Below are 7,224 nucleotides of genomic sequence, written 5' to 3'. Positions count from 1 at the left end.
TGTGTCAAGCGATAATCCCTAAAGTATTCACATTGATCCAACGTGTCTCCCATAACATAATTGAACTAGTTGACCGGTTGCGCCAAATGGCGCAGAGACCCGCTAAAGACATGTTGTCGATGAAAATAGTTTCATTTTGCAAGGACATATTAAATATTGGTAGTAGAAAGCCCATATGTTGAATCATGCTATATTGAAAATGTGTTTATCACATTGAGAAACCTGAGTTTGAAAAAAAACATATTTTGTATAACATGTATAGACCAGTTAAGGGAGCATATATTTTTAGTTAAAAATATGGCTATCATGCTGAGAAATTTAAGTTTGAAAAAAAACATATTTGTATAAGAACATTACATGGCAGAATAACCCAGTGGCAACATGTAGTGCTAAATACAACTCTGTAGGTTTGGGCATCCTTCTCATTTTTCCAAGTTTTAGAATTGCAATATACTGGTATGCTTTCCTGATTCTTGATTACATACATTGCAGACAGGAACCAACAAATAAACACCTTAGCTGATTAACAAATAGGGAAACTGTAAACTACATTCTTTGGTATATACTTCCCATCCCTCAGCCGTAAAACTTTTTTGCCTTTTTTCCGAAGTGTGGTATTTCAGCAGTCAGACCGATGTAGTACACACTAAAAGTTTTGTTACAGGAGTTTTGCCTGTTATCTGTACATCTTCTTGCAGGAATTCTGCAAGGCAGCATGACTGTAAATGTCGACCCTTCATTCTCTTCTCTAAGCAGTGAGAGTACCACCCATCATGAAAAATCAAATAAGTGTCACATTGTTTACACTTAACTACCACAATCAATATCCATTGCATCAAAACTTGAAAGTAAAAAAAGGATAAAACAAGAACAAAGTCATGAACAAAGCATTGAGGAATCTGTAGATCAATTTCATGCAAGAAACAAGAACTCACCCACCTACGGTTGCTTGCTATAATCCCTGCAAATTAGAAGAACACCAATGACATACAGAGGTGCATAAATAGCCAGATCAGAAGGAGATTATTGAGAGAGAGCAGTCAAGAGTGAAGGGAGACTTGCCTCCAGGAGGCTCCCTCGATGCAAACATGAAATGACAAATCAATTGAAGAAACAAGGACATTTCAAGTCTGCTGTAATGGAAGGAAAACTTGAAATGGAAGGGCAAACCAAGATTGATAAGTACCACACCAGGAATGTAAGTTTATAATAGATATAGAAGTGACAATACACAACAAGTTTTTCAAAATTTACAATGAACAACATGATTTGGCCTCTTGCTCTAAAATAGAAACAATCTGCAACACTAACTTGGTGACAATCCCACCAATTCAACAACGATGGAAATCTCTACCCTTCACTCCTTTGTGGCTTCTAGAATCAAAGGAGAACTACCATCATTGGAGGAAAGGGAAAAAATTAACAACAGTTCTTGCAGTTAAAGCATCTGTCGAGTGAAGGTATGCCACTATGAATCCTTCTTTTAGTAACCATCTGTACACAACAGTAGTAATGCCAAGGCAAAAAACTTGATCTCTGTTCATGGTCATCTCATTATTGAAAAAGTAAATGTAAAACTGGCCTGCAAGATAAAAGCATTTCCCAGTAATTGAATGTACAACATGTGATCGTCTGTGCTCTTAACATTCACTTACTGGGAATACCATTGGATGAAATATAGTGCACACTCCAGATCTTATAACTTTTAATACATTTTCAACTAAGATTTTAAGCCATGAGATTATATGCCAATAGTTACATTTAAGCTTGGTAAAGCATAAAGCAATCATAAAAAGGCAGTAAGAATAAGCTTCAGGACACAGTGAGGGCTGAAACTACTTATTTGAAAACAGTGAAACAACTCATCAAATTTAACTAATTTTAAGAGCTCCAGTTTTAAGAATTAATATTGTGCAACTAAGAGCAGGATACAAAATAGTCAATCAAGAAGATTCAACTATATACACTTGATAATTAGAGACAATGTTTTTAACCAAAATATTTTGACCAACACTTGAACCACCCCGTTGACGTGAAATATATAATATGGTTAGTCAAGCATATTAAAATTAATATATTAGAACTAATAAAAGTGCATTGAAAAGGCAACCATAAAGCAAGAACAACCGATGTCAAGAGCACTGACGATCATAGTAATGAGAAAAAGTAACACATGGCAAGAACAATGGACCGACCAGACCTTCTGAAATCCCTGGAACTACACGATATCAGATCCCTAACAACACACATAATACCTACAAAGTAGCCGGTGCGAGAATAAGTCCAAAAATAGTTATTTGTTTTCTAAACCCAAAGACAGTTGGGGAGACCTAGAGACAGATAGTTTACGGGTCGGTGAAAGAGGCTGGTGACAAAACTGAGACACCATAATACATATGGATATGACAGACATGAGAACCTACATTAGCTTGGAAAAGGGGACTACATATCGTTGGACCCAGCTCTGAATAGAGAACCTACATTTCATATCCAATAACTGAAATTTGTGCGATACATCCATAAAGGAATATTAGCAGGACGGGCAAAAATTGGTGGCTCGACATATTGTTTAAGCAAATAAATAGTCACTACTTTCTTGTGCGCAATGGAGCACGTACAGATTCAACAACTAAGCTTTAGTAACGACCGCATGGTTGATGTGGGAGAAACAACATAGCTATTGTAACACTGAGCCATGAGCCTTGCATGATGTGCAGGTAGGCTAACTTGATGGTGGAAAATTAGTGGCGATATGTCCACATTGGTATTGAAGAGCATGACAGATATAATCACTTTCAAAAGGAGACCACATGTGTTTGGATTCAGGTTTGAATAGGGGAGTTTATTTGACACACCTCTCCTCAATCAAATGGTTCAGGTCTAAAAAAATATAATGGTGCACACAAGAGCAGAGTAGTCATGGTTGAGCCTATTTTGACTTTCTTTTTCTTATTCCACTTTGGAAAGGACAAAAGTGAACAAAAGCAGGCCTAAAACATATACTCCCTCCATCCCAAAATAAGTGTTTCAACCTTAGTACAACTTTAAACTGAAGCTAGTACAAAGTTGAGACACTTATTTTGGGACGGAGGGAGTACCATTTAATGCCTTCACAACAGTTTTTGCATGGCCAGTTAACTCTGAAAGAAGTCTGTGATATTACACTTAATATGTAAAAGAGGCTCAAACACTAAATTAAATTCAAAATAAAAGTAATGCTCATGCAGCATATTTTGTATTTACAACATCATACAGTACCATCAAACGCTATATATTAGCTAGCTATAAGTAGGAATCTATCATTGGATTGTGCCTCTAAATAATACTATGGAGGCATGAAACTAAGTATTTTCACTCAAGAAAACAAAGATGCCTGCTTCCGCACCATGAATCACAGAATTTTCATATAATTGTACTCACAAAGCTATTTAAACATAAAAGGAAACAGTAACCTTATATATTTGGTACAACCTATCAAGAACAGAGTTGTGAATTAATATCTTTGTATTGATGCCCTCATCACCAAGCCCACTATCACTGATGCCTTCTCTTCCGGCACCATAAGTAGTGTGGTCATTGTAGAAATATGACCAGTTATATTCTACTTGTGTCTATCTCTATCTTGTGATTCCACTGCTCACTGTCGTGGTTGCACTGCTCATGTCGGATTAAAGTTATGGTGCCCTGTGACACACGAGCAAAGTTTGAATAATCCAATGGTTATATTCTACTTAAACTGGGACCATTATGCATGATATTTTGTATGAATCGCTATGAGAGAGAGCTGGACAATTATATAGCAAATTGGGTGTCATATTCAATTGTATCCATGGAAAATATATTACAATCTCTAAACTACAGCAGTGTACAAAGAAGCGACAACCAACGAAGGAAGCAAAAGCGGACGCTGACAGAGATGACAAACCCAAGTCTTGGAAGGATGACAGTCAGATAGATATCTCATCTCTACTTCTGCTCATCTCCCTTTATTAAGACGCGACAACATATGTATATATATGATGTGCACCCAACTCTGTCTTAAGCATTGCCCGCTGCTAAACCTGCACATGAAAAAACTGACAAATGTTCTTATTCTTGTTCTGCCTTATGCAACAGGTCCGACAAACCTACAGCTCAGTATGTAAGTTAAGAAAAAAATATGGGAATGATGGGTAAAAGGGTTGCTGCTAACCTGGAAGGGACACCGTGGCACCACCAACAAGAGAGGCTATTTGTACAGCAACACAACTCGGTGTAGGAATCAACAACAGTCACCCAAACACTAATCATATGGAACCTTAGAATGCCTTACCACGGCGCCATTCTAGCCAATAGTAGCACCTATTATGATGCCTTACCACCATGCCGTTCAGGTCAACGCATCACCTAAAATAAGAATGAATGAATGATAACGCATGAGATATTACGACATTGTAAATAAAGATTCAGCTGCATGATAACGCATGAGATATCACGGCCACGGCGGAACACGAAGATTCAGCTGGATACAAAAATCTAAAAAATGTATCAAAAAGGATTACAATAGAACTCGTGGTTGATCAAACAAAACTGGTACATATAGCTCCTAACTCAACTAATCCGAAGTTCAAAATAATTCATCTTTGCTTCTCAAACAGAGATAAAGATTGTAATTACTACTGCCTAAAGCATGTGATCAGTAAGCAATCTCGACTTCAACTTGAAGTTAGTCACTCGAAGATATAAACAACAGATGTCATAAACCACACAACAATGTGTCAATGATTTTGCGGTTATTTTTGGAACAAAAGGACAGTGCATCTTAGGCATTCCATTTCCCCAAAAACCAACACCAGTGTCCTAAAATTATTAGGTAGTTAGAATGGAACATCAGGAACCATGTTATGCTCTACCATGCAAGGAGGCTGAAATGTGAATAGGAGTAAGCAAGTGACGGATTCAGTAAAATTTTGACCATTAGTAACTTCTACAGAATGCGTCATATTTTGTATGTAATGTCGAAGTATCCACATCAAGATCACATGACAAGAAGTGGGAATTGAAGTGGCCAACTGACCAAGCCTAGGTGAAAGGAAATCTTGAATCTGTACATTCATGCCTGAGACAAAGAACTGATCATTAGCACTGTAATTCACACAAAGGTAGCTATTTTTGTTTTCCTTATATAAATACAAGAAATACCACTAATATAATTTATCAAACTGCGAATATCTACAAATTGAATTCCATTGCCCTTCAGTGTTTAGCAGTTGCCTTTTAACAGGATTGTAGATAGCCTCAGCAAATGGCATATCACTTCACTTACTTTCCAAGTGTCAATGCAGAACTTTGTGTGACGCAACCCCTAACTTTTCCGACATGCAACGCTCCCCAGGAACATGGGAGGTCAATGGGTTCGTGTGTGTTGAAATAGACCTGGTCCCAGAGTACACAATATGGGATATTCTACCACAAAATATAAACCAATACAAAATCCAACTCAAGTGAATGCTACACTGAAGACAATTTGATACAGAGCCTGACTCAGATGAACTCAAAACTGAAAATGATTTGCCAGATTCCACACATTGTCAAAAGTCTTCGACTACAGAAAATACGTCTATGCTGAGTAAAAAGCATTGAAAGTTCAACCTTCTGTGTGACTCGACCCATTAAAAGAATGCAAATATTTCTAGTGGCATGGAAATTTTGGTGTGTGTATACCTAATAGAAGGTCAGTGCTGCGGTGACCTGAGTAATAACGAACTAAAGAATGAGTCAATTTTTATAACCGAAATACAGATGTGCAAACAGGCAAACGGGTTGATTGTAGCACTCAAAATTTAAGTTCCATTGAATCATGCGAGAGTGGCGTGGGGAACGACAGTCAGTTTATCGAGATCGAACATGGAGGAGACTTCCAGCAATCATGGCTGCGCCATCGCTGCTGCGCCTAGGGCATTTCGGGAGGGGGAAGATTGCCTTCAACGCTATGGTTAACACGCATCCATGCCGGCGCTACCAAGCTGCACCCTGCGATCTCGCGTGCAACACGTAATGAGATCGTGTGGTTAGTATCTCCGTTCGCTGTTGTATACTATATAGTGTTGATTTGCACATTATAAAATTCCTTGATTTAGATGAAACAAGCAAATCTGCATGCTATTTGTTTTTCTTTGAATTACTACAGCCATACTTGAAGAAAAGTCAGTTATAGAACCTGAGCACTCACCCAATCTCAGATGTTGCTCAACACCCTCTGCTCCAACCCATAGAACATTCTGTCCTGCAGCAAATGAACTGAAGAACCAATCCCTGTTGCCAGCCTGCTCCCCATCCTACGCAGCTCCACCACGTAGTGACGGGAGCGCTGCCTCGTGCTCCAACCCATACAATGGCCGGTGACGCTAATTGTGCTAAGGGCGAGAGGCGATAAATGAAGATTTGGAGAGGAAGAAACTGAGAGAATAGAGATGGGGAAAGGGATCTCACCGTCTCAAGCTCGAGCTCACCGGCTGGCGGTCCTCCGCCTCGACCACCTCCATCCGGTCTCTCTATTTTTTAACCTTCCCCGTCTAGGCCTCGGGATCGAGCTTCGACCTACCACCGCCAGATCCGACCCCATCACCTTCTGGTTCCTTGCCTCCCCATGAAGTGTGTGCCGCCTGGAGCCTACCCCGTCGCTGCTCCTTCCCCATGGAAACCCGTGGCGGACGAGCCCCAGCGGCGCGGCGGCGGCTGGTCTGGGGCGAGCGCGCGAGGAGAAACATGGGTGGGGCAGTGGCGGCTGGAGGGATTGGGGTGGGGTGTAGGGTTTGGGGCAGAGGAAGCCGCGCGACGCGCGAGGATACGCTTGTTCGCACCCGCCAGGAGTTCACCCAGCCAATAGAAAGTTCGGACGAGCCCACCGGCCATGGACGTGGAAAAACAACCGTGCGGTCAGAAGTAATAACACAGATCCACTGTCCAGATCCAATGTCCAAAACGAGTTTTCACTAAGATCCAATGGCCAACAAAGCTGCAAATCGGGGGAGCGTTCTGGGAGCGAGTTGGCTCGCCTCTTTATTGATTTAAATGGGGTTCTCTCAGGATTATGAAAGTAGTACATAACTTCCTTTCACATAATGAGCATTGAGGGTTTTAGGAGGTTCCCCATCTCCATGAGTAGCAAGTACACCTAATTTTTTTGGTATTTCGTGTTCCATATCCATAACTAAAGATAAAGAACAACTAAGAACAGCAAAT

General features: G+C 40.1%; 1 long non-coding RNA gene across 5 annotated transcripts; it reads right to left on the bottom strand.

Annotated features, from left to right (window-relative positions):
* Window positions 1-1,188: 1,188 nt before the first annotated feature.
* Window positions 1,189-6,918, bottom strand: LOC123092502 (uncharacterized). Of its 5 annotated transcripts, XR_006444694.1 has the most exons (4): window positions 6,472-6,886; window positions 6,212-6,395; window positions 4,193-4,386; window positions 1,189-4,061 (listed from the first exon to the last, which is right to left on the bottom strand). It is a non-coding gene; the product is annotated as an uncharacterized lncRNA (long non-coding RNA). The 5 variants fall into 5 exon arrangements; XR_006444691.1 differs by having other exon boundaries at window positions 4,193-6,395; window positions 6,472-6,894; XR_006444692.1 differs by having other exon boundaries at window positions 6,212-6,879.
* Window positions 6,919-7,224: the final 306 nt, after the last annotated feature.

Source organism: Triticum aestivum, chromosome 4B (genome assembly GCF_018294505.1).
Source record: "Triticum aestivum cultivar Chinese Spring chromosome 4B, IWGSC CS RefSeq v2.1, whole genome shotgun sequence".
Classification (NCBI taxonomy): Eukaryota; Viridiplantae; Streptophyta; class Magnoliopsida; order Poales; family Poaceae; genus Triticum; species Triticum aestivum.
Note: the sequence above shows the minus strand (reverse complement) of the source record. Positions and strands in the feature narration are given on the sequence as shown.